This window comes from Megalobrama amblycephala, linkage group LG7 (assembly GCF_018812025.1).
Source record: "Megalobrama amblycephala isolate DHTTF-2021 linkage group LG7, ASM1881202v1, whole genome shotgun sequence".
NCBI lineage: Eukaryota > Metazoa > Chordata > Actinopteri > Cypriniformes > Xenocyprididae > Megalobrama > Megalobrama amblycephala.
Window position 1 is genome coordinate 21,731,386 of NC_063050.1, and position 8,852 is coordinate 21,740,237.

Below are 8,852 nucleotides of genomic sequence, written 5' to 3' on the forward strand. Positions count from 1 at the left end.
GACCAGCACCTGTATACGTTAACATTAAAGAAAAATAGATAAACTTTTGATATTACAGTAGCTTATTGTTTGTTACACTGGTAATTGTTAACACAAACAAAAAATATTTAACAGTTTTCTTGTTAGCAATATTAATATTTTACATACAGAATATCTTTGGGACATCAAAATCAATATCAGTAAACCCACAAGTGAAATGAAAAGAATACATATATATAACTTTAAATCATTTTACATGAACACATATATTACATTACATTTATTGATGAATTTAGTCATTAAATTATATTATTACTCTGTATAGATTACCTTTTAAATGACTTTATACAGAATTTTAATGGTGTACATTTAAAAAAAAAAAAAAAATCCATTGTTTTAGTTATTACAATATTTCAATAATTAAGTATAAGAAAGAAAGATTTTACAGTTCCATCAAAAATAATTTGATAAGGATGAAAAGAAGGAAAGTGAGGACTTCAGTGAGTCTGCTCCTTGCCACTGCACTGCCAGATGATATAGCTGTAGCAAACTGACTGCTTGCCGTTGTTGTTGCTCCTGTTGTGATGATCGGAGTAACGGTTGATGTGGTGAAATTTCGTGGATCTGTGTTAAGAAGATTTTGACCAAACAATTAAAAATACAGTTCATGTTTGTATAATAATTATTCTTATTGCATTTCTTTTTAAAACAAAAAAAGTTATTCATAAGTACATTTAGAGAGAAAATATTAAACTTTCTTAAAATTATCCTAAGAAAACTTTCCTTAAGATTAAAGATATTACAAAAAGAGATTTTGACACTCACCAGCAGAAATACTTGATGTGATGACATTCAAGAAGATGATAGAATCATTAAGCACTTGTTTTAGGGAATCCACTATATCTGTTGTGTTGGGAACCACACTCTGGTTTTGAAAAATTAGCTGAGATGTTACCCCCACAGAGCCAGGCCTAATGATAAATAAGTTCTTTAATTTTTGTGTTTTTTTTGTTGTTGAATGAATGTGACAACAGTGGTAAAATCAATTGCTGTTATTATAAAGGCAACTAATATTTAGTTTGATGTTCACACCCTACATCCTATACACTCTTTGTGTTAGTACACTGAACATCATGGCTTTTTTGACATGATGCGTTACTGTTTGAGGCGGTCTACACCAGACACATCAAATTAAACAAACATTATAAACAACTAATACCTTTGTCTTTCTGAATGGGTGCATGATGATACAGTATGGTATTGAAGCATGCATTGTAGCATGTTGCATCGCAATGCACCATTCAATTTGATGTGTTCATGACCCGTTTAATCTTTGAAGGTCTAAATGCAAAATTTGGCTTGCAATTCGGTGTCAGCCATGGTCCCACACTGGCTACACACTCTCTGGCTCTGCCTGTTACAGTAGCCACGCCCCAAACTCTCACTATAGATTGAGCTGGAAATAGACAGATTTGAGTGGAACCATCTCAGTGTTTTGATGGTGCCCGAAAGGCTCAATATTTACACTTTTAAACTCAGAATGGCATACTAGTCAATGAAAAATAAACTGGATTAAGAGAATGTATTTTAACATAAAAATATGACATACTTTACCTTGAAGGCATAAAAAAGTGTTTAAAAATAGTAGCTATAGGAAGATACAATGAGTTTATGGGATTGATATTTTAAAAAGTTTGAGAGTTTATATAACTTACCAAAAAATGATGATGATCGATCTCATAAATGTAAATGGGTATTTTAATGTGTATCCCCGATTAAGCTAGAAAAGAAAAGAACAAGGAACAATACAGATAATTTGCTATAATGATTAAAGGATGAAAAGTTCATACCATTTATTTGCATTTGGATTTTCACATATAATGTTTGCTTCAAATTATAAAAGTTAGTGATTTACCTCAGTTGTTACATTTCTTTCCAGTGCTTTATAAGCAGAAGAAGTTTTGTTATTGTAATCTTGAACAAATGTCCTCACTATTCGAAATTTTAGATAATGTAAACCTTCTTTCTCTGTGGCAGGATTTAGAGATGCTAGAGTGTTTTTTGTTGGTGTTTCTCTTGACTTTGTGGTCAAATGCACAAAGCTTGGTTTAGTTGTTAGCTTTCCAGTTGTTGTTTTTGGAGTACTCATTGTTGATTTAGCAGTTTTTAAAACTGCACTTGTTGCATATGCCTTGGTTGTTTTAAGGGCTGGTGTCCTATTAGTATTTGTTGGACTGATGCTTGATGGTTTTACATAAATATCTGTGGGTTGATGAGTTCTTGTTGACGTTTCAGTTGTTGAAGTGTTGCTTATATCTGTCGATTGCATTGTCGCAGGTGCAGTTGGTGCAGTTGATGTAGTGGCAAGTCTAGTGGCAGTAAATGGTTGCGTCAAATTTATATATTAGGACTCATGGATGTTGATAGTTCAGTAGGAGTTGTTAGAATGGTATCTGAGACTTTTAAAGGCATATTGCTTTGAGTTACTGTTGGCTTTTCAGTTGTTTTCTCTGCATAAGGGCTTGTGGTTGTTGAATACTTTGTTATTCCAGTTTCAGTACTTCCAGTGGTTTTGACTTGTTCAGATGTACTTATCTCAAGTGTTGTAGATCTTAATGGCACAAACGTTGTTGTTAGAACTGTAGATGAGATTGTTGGCAAAAGTGTAGTGTTTTGTTGAGTAGTTGCTGGAACTTCATATGTTGTGGTAGCAAGAATGCTTGTTTTTGTAGATGGCACAACAGTTGTTGTTTGAACTGTAAATGTGTTTTTTGGCAAAAGCTTAGTGCTCTTTTGGGTTGTTGGCATGCCAGTTGTTGTGGCTGCATTAGGGCTTGTGCTTATAGATGTTAATGCAAAAGGGGATACGTTCATTGAGGTAGGTAGTAAAATAGTAGTTTTTTGACCCCTAGTTGAGGTTGTTGGCAAAAGTTTAGTGATTTTCTCAGTTGTTATTACTTGCTTTTCAGCTCCAGTAGTTGTTGCCTCAAGTTGATGCAACAGTCATTGTTGGAACCATATATGAGGTGGTTGACCAAAGCTTAGTGCTTTGTACAGTTGTTGTTGGCATTTCAGATGTTGCAGCTAAACTAGCGCTTGTGTTTGTAGATGTTGATGGCACAAAAGTTGTTGTTTGAACTGAGGATGACGAGGTAGACAAAGTTGTTGGTAAAACTGCAGTGCTTTTTTCAGTTGTTGTTACTTGCTTTTGAGATGTTGTTGTTTCTCCAGCAGGGTTTGTGCTTATTGATTGCTTTGTCGTCACAACTTCAGTATGTACTTCAGTAACTGTATAAGATGTTACTAGTTGAGTTACTGTTGTTGTCTCAGGGGCCTGAGATGTTGATGGCACAACAGTCGTTGTGAGGTTATAGATGAGGTTATTGGCAAGAGTGCAGTACTGTGTTTAGTAGCTATTTTTGGTGTTTCAGAAGTTGTGGCAGCAAAAGGGCTCGTGCTTGTAGATGTTAATGACACAAACGTTTTAGTTTGAACGTGCACCCTGGAATCCTACCATTCACAACCATCCCAGCATCAGAAAGAAAAATTATGTTTTGTAAATATTGATAAATGTTGTGATCAATGTTGTTTGGTAAATGGCATGTTTAAATTAAAATCATGGGAATTTTAAAGAAAGCGTATAGTTTCACCTAAATATTATTTAGTTGAACATTTAAAGGGTTAGTTCACTCAAAAATTCTGTCATTAATTACAAACCTTCATGTAGTTCCACACCTGTAAGACCTTCGTTCATCTTTGTAACGCAAATTAAAATATTTTTGATAAAATCCATGAGCTATCTGGCCTCTGATAAACTGCGACACAACGACCACTTTCAAGGCCCAGAAAGGTTGAAAAGACATTGTTAAAATAGTTGACGAGCATACTTTTTGTTCGCAAAAAATAAACAAAAATAATGACTTTATTCAACAATTTCTTCTCTTCCATGTCAGTCTCCTATGCAGTTGATGTAGTAAATACAGTGGAGCATAGGCGCCGATCCCGTGGAGCACGCACGGAAATGGTCGAGCACCCACGGAAAAATACGAGATATTCTCCATTGATTTTAACGAATAGGAAATCTATTGTAGCTTTCAGACACGATCTTCACCCTTTTTATAGTTTATTTAAGGCCGTTTCTATGGCGATATTTTAATGGCAAACGTCGAGAGCGCATCCAAGTGATGCGCGCGAGCACAAATGGCTCTGCTCTCGATCAGATACATGCGCGCGCTCAAACTCAAACTTTCCCTGCACCAGATATCAGCGAGAGCATGACTCGCGACAACACTCGTGAAAAGAATGTGCTTTTGGGTCGAAATTGTCATATTGCTGCATGGATATAATGCAAATAAAACATCAAGTTGACGTTGATTTGAGTTAAATAAGAAGCGAACTAGCGCCGAAACATGTTCTTTTTGAAAGCATGCGGTGTGGCTCGTTTAAGTTAGTCTTCTGACATACGCGTCAATCTATCGCTTGACTCTTCTTTCGACACAGACATGTCCTTGCTCTTGATATACAAATATTAATTAACTTCTTTGAACTTTATGAGGGGAAAAAAACGATATGAGGGCAGATTCGAACCACTGATAATTAGAGCACGGCTGGACCTCTGATTTTCTACCATTAGACTAGTTGGGAACGCGAAAACTGAGCGTGAATTTATCTGTAATATAATGAATGTAATGTGGGGCACTGGGTACCCACCGGCAGAAACATAAATCGGCGCCTATGCAGTGGAGTATTACACCAATGCAGCGTAACATTAAGGTTGCATCACTGTAGTCACATAGACTATTTTAACAGTGTCTTTCTACCTTTCTGAGGGTTTAAAGTGGTTGTTGTGTTGCAGTCTATCAGAGGCCAGATAGCTCATGGATTTCTTCAAAAAATCTTAATTTGTGTTACGAAGATGAACGAAGATCTTATGGATTTGGAGCAACATGAGGGTGAAAAATTAATGACAGAATTTTTGTTTTTTGGGTGAACTAACCCTTTAACTTTGTAAAGTTGTTCTAAATACTACTAGACCATCTACATACCTCAAGATGTTTAAATGCCACTTTTTGCCACGTTTTGGACTGGATGACCACATCATAGATATATAAAACAGTCATTGTGTTACGAACTGCTCCAAGACTTTGGCTGAAGATCCAAATGTGGGTTTATTGGGACAATCCATAATCATAATCAGGACTGGGAACTGAGGTGGATCAAGGAGCCAGGGCAGAGCCGACAGGGCAGGTGACCAGGATGGAGCAGGCAGAGTAAGTGACCAGGGCGGAGCTGAAAACCCCCACGGCAGAGCAGATGACTAGATGGCCTCTGGGGCCATGTCAAAACATGCAGAGAGTTAAGTAATGGCCATAAAAAGGAAGGCAGGAGGGATGTTAGTGGCAAGGCAAGCAGAGACTTTAATTGCGGCCACCTTAGCCGAGACTCAGGAACTCAAAACGGCCTTCCCTTTTGCACGCTTATTTCCATTATCAATGACTAAAAAAAACAGAACTAAAACACTTATTTTTTATAGTCTAAATGAACGCCACACCAGGATCTCCAGCCATCATGGACGCTGCGGCTGCTTTTGAAGCTACCAGGCATTTGAGACTGGCTTCCAGTTTGGTTAACAGCATAAAAACTAGACAAGACAAATTATGACTCTTTAACATCATTCTCCCTTCTTCTATTGATGTCACAAGCTGTGGAATGTGCTGTAAAATGTAAAACATTCTTACCCCAAATAACTGCTTGCCATTTCATTTTACAGGTTTAAGTGCCCCTTGGGGCAACAAGGCTCATTATCTACATCCCACACCCTCATGGACTTCCACTGGACTGTGTGTGATTGAACACAATGTAAGGCGTATACATGCATACATACACACACACACACACACACACACACATATAGAGAGAGAGACTTTCTAATGTAATAAAAATAATTAAGGTCATAAATTAAGAAATGAGAAATTAACCACTGAGTACTTGGATAGGATTTTGTCAATATTAAAACTAATTTGATCTATCTGTTATAAATTTGTGAAAGTCATTTCTTTTATTTTTGCGCTACTTATCCAAGTATCTGAATTTTAAAAATTGTTTTTACATTTTTCTCCAAGGACAGTGTTGCTTGTCCCAATGCATTGCGAGATAGGAGTTAACATATTTGATTTAAGTCTGGACATGCTGTAATTTGTATGACTTTGTGGTGCAGTATTCATCATTATTCATTAATTTCAGGATTCCTCATTCAGGATTCCATTCAAGTCTCTTGGCTTTTAAGCATACTAATTGGTTTCAAGATTAATACACATTAATGTTGGTGGTAAGAGAGAGTTGGTACGTAGACTGGCTTGCACTGGGACTGGGTTAACTTTTTGGTCAATGTTCACAAAAATATAACCTGTTATAATGTTGAGTATTTAAAACAACTGGAGTATTAAAAAAAAAAGCCAGACTTTCAGTTGAAGAGCTGTTCTCTGGCGCACTCTGTTGATCAACTATGACTCTGCCATTGACTAAAAGGCATTTAAAATGAAGATTTAAAGATCTGAATATTTTCAGAGACAGGGCAAGAATTATTCTGATCATTAAGAGCTCTGTTTACGTTTGTATTATGTGTACCCTCTTGCTGGTCATGTTTACATGTATGTGACCCTGTTATCCATAAATGGATGTGACAAATGAAGAGGTTCCGGTTCGACAGAGGATCCGAGTGGTGTTTGTGCATTTTTCCGCCGCATAATTTAATAAAATATACTGGTTATCTATCACGTAAATGGCTGCACCTACAAACTCAAACATGACATTTTGATCCAACCTAAGCAGAGGGCTGTTCCATAATGCCCACTTAGAAAACTGGGGAATAAAGTCCAAAATCTGACTTGAACTAAACTTAGTACGGGCTAAAGTTTGCCCATAAAGGTTAATTGAAGTTCATTGAACTAGGTTTAAGCAGTCAAGATAATTGCATGTACACGCTAATCTTAAGCAGCCCTAGAGGTCGAACGTGGATCAAATCAATCCACCATGTCAAACGACAAAGGTAAAGAGAGAGCTGTGGTGACAAGTGACTATTAAAAAATGTATTTGTCAATGAATCATTCATTCAAGAGAATCATTCAAAAACACTGATTCACTCAAAGGCAGTGATTTGTGTTTCTGCTAATGGATTGGATGGTTAAAATGAATGGAGAATATCTCGTGTTTTTCCATTGGTGCTCGAGCCCCTGAGAACCATCGCATGGCACCGCGAGTGAGGGCCTCTCCGCTGGTTGTGGACCGAGTGGCAGTGTGTTCTGGGAATCAGACTCAGAATTTTGTTCTTTATCCTCTCTCCCCTCTTTTGCCACTGTCCCTCCTCATTCCTCCCTCCCCTTCTCTCTCGCCTCGTCGGTCCATACCCCCAGGTGTTGCAGCTGGCGTAACAGCCACCCTCCCAGCCCCAAGTGATAATAAGCGTCACCTGCGCCACACCTGACGCAAGTCCAGCAGAGGACCTCTGGAATGATAAAAGGAGCAGACAGTGAAGAGAGGACCAGGTCTGACATTATTGTTGTTTTTAGTTTATGTGGCAGTCGTCTGCCGCTTTTTGTTTTTTGTTTATTTGGTCATTAAAAGTTATGTTTAATGTTATCTCATTACAATGTTAATGTAATCTCATTACAATTGCATTGTTATAATTATGTTACCCACCAACTGACGATTGACACCATTTCATATACTCATAACACTGATTTTTACTCACATTTGGAGCTTGGCATCAGTGCCAACTGCTTTTAAAACTGGTTGCTAAATGTCACTAGATGACATCATAATGGCAAATTCATTGATCTATATACATATGAATATAGATCAGTGTGCAAAATAAGAATCTAGATAAGGTTTGTCCAAGAAGTTTATAGATTTGTCCTTAAACTTTTGAAAAAAGTCTCAAAAGGGGCAGGGAATTCACCAAATCTAGTGTCAAAATTGCTAAATTGGCAACACTCCTTGCATCCCAATGTGCATACTATCCACCCTATCCGCCCTAAATAGTATTGAATATTACTAGTGTTACATACTATTTAGGATGGATAGTATGCACATTGAGATGCAGGCACTGTTTGTTTCCCAAAGCAAATGGTCGCAAGTTCCGTCATTACCAATAGAGTTCAATGGGATTTAGCACCATAGTTGACTAACGACGCTTTCGGGAAATGCACCCCAGGTAAACTCATCTGTCTGCTTTCAAAGCCTCGCTGTGTTAATAATCTCACTCATGCAAACTATTGCTGTATAACTCAAACTTTCAGGGAAAATGTTTTTAAACAAAGACTGAAAAAGTGTTCAGAAGCTTAGTGGGGGTGACTGTGTAGTTCGTTTATAGCCTATTTGAGCTTTGACTTCTTCCAATTGTATTTATGCTTCAGAATTCATAAAAGTTGTGTTCATTTGTGAAGATTATTACTATAAACAAAACGTGTAAGAATTATTTGTTGAGGGAACCGGGGTGATGCTAACTTCCGCTTGGCCTACAAAAATACATCATCCCTGCAGGCCTGCACTACTCTGTGTACTACACATCCCATCCAATAAACTTTGTGATATGCTACTTTTGATATGAAACAAACTCAGTCAATTTTATTACAATACTCGAGCAATGAATACCACTTTGGTGCTCTAGTGTGGCATGATGCTTGCTGTAGCGCGTACACTGCTCTGAATCATGCACTATTTACTATTGGTAAACATGAATCTGGTAATTGTAATAAGTGGTTTACCAGAGACTTGGGAACGTGTTATTAAATTGAACACATGCACGGTTACTTTCTGGTTTTCGTTAAGCCAGCTTGGGCATTTCCGGTGAGCTTTTAGCAGTCATCAACACA

The 8,852-nt window shown here is 37.3% G+C and overlaps 1 long non-coding RNA gene across 1 annotated transcript; it reads right to left on the minus strand.

The window, feature by feature from the left end:
* Positions 1–464: 464 nt before the first annotated feature.
* Positions 465–3,657, minus strand: LOC125271415. The gene is made up of 3 exons (XR_007185597.1): positions 1,695–3,657; positions 805–950; positions 465–603 (listed from the first exon to the last, which is right to left on the minus strand). It is a non-coding gene; the product is annotated as an uncharacterized LOC125271415 (long non-coding RNA).
* Positions 3,658–8,852: the final 5,195 nt, after the last annotated feature.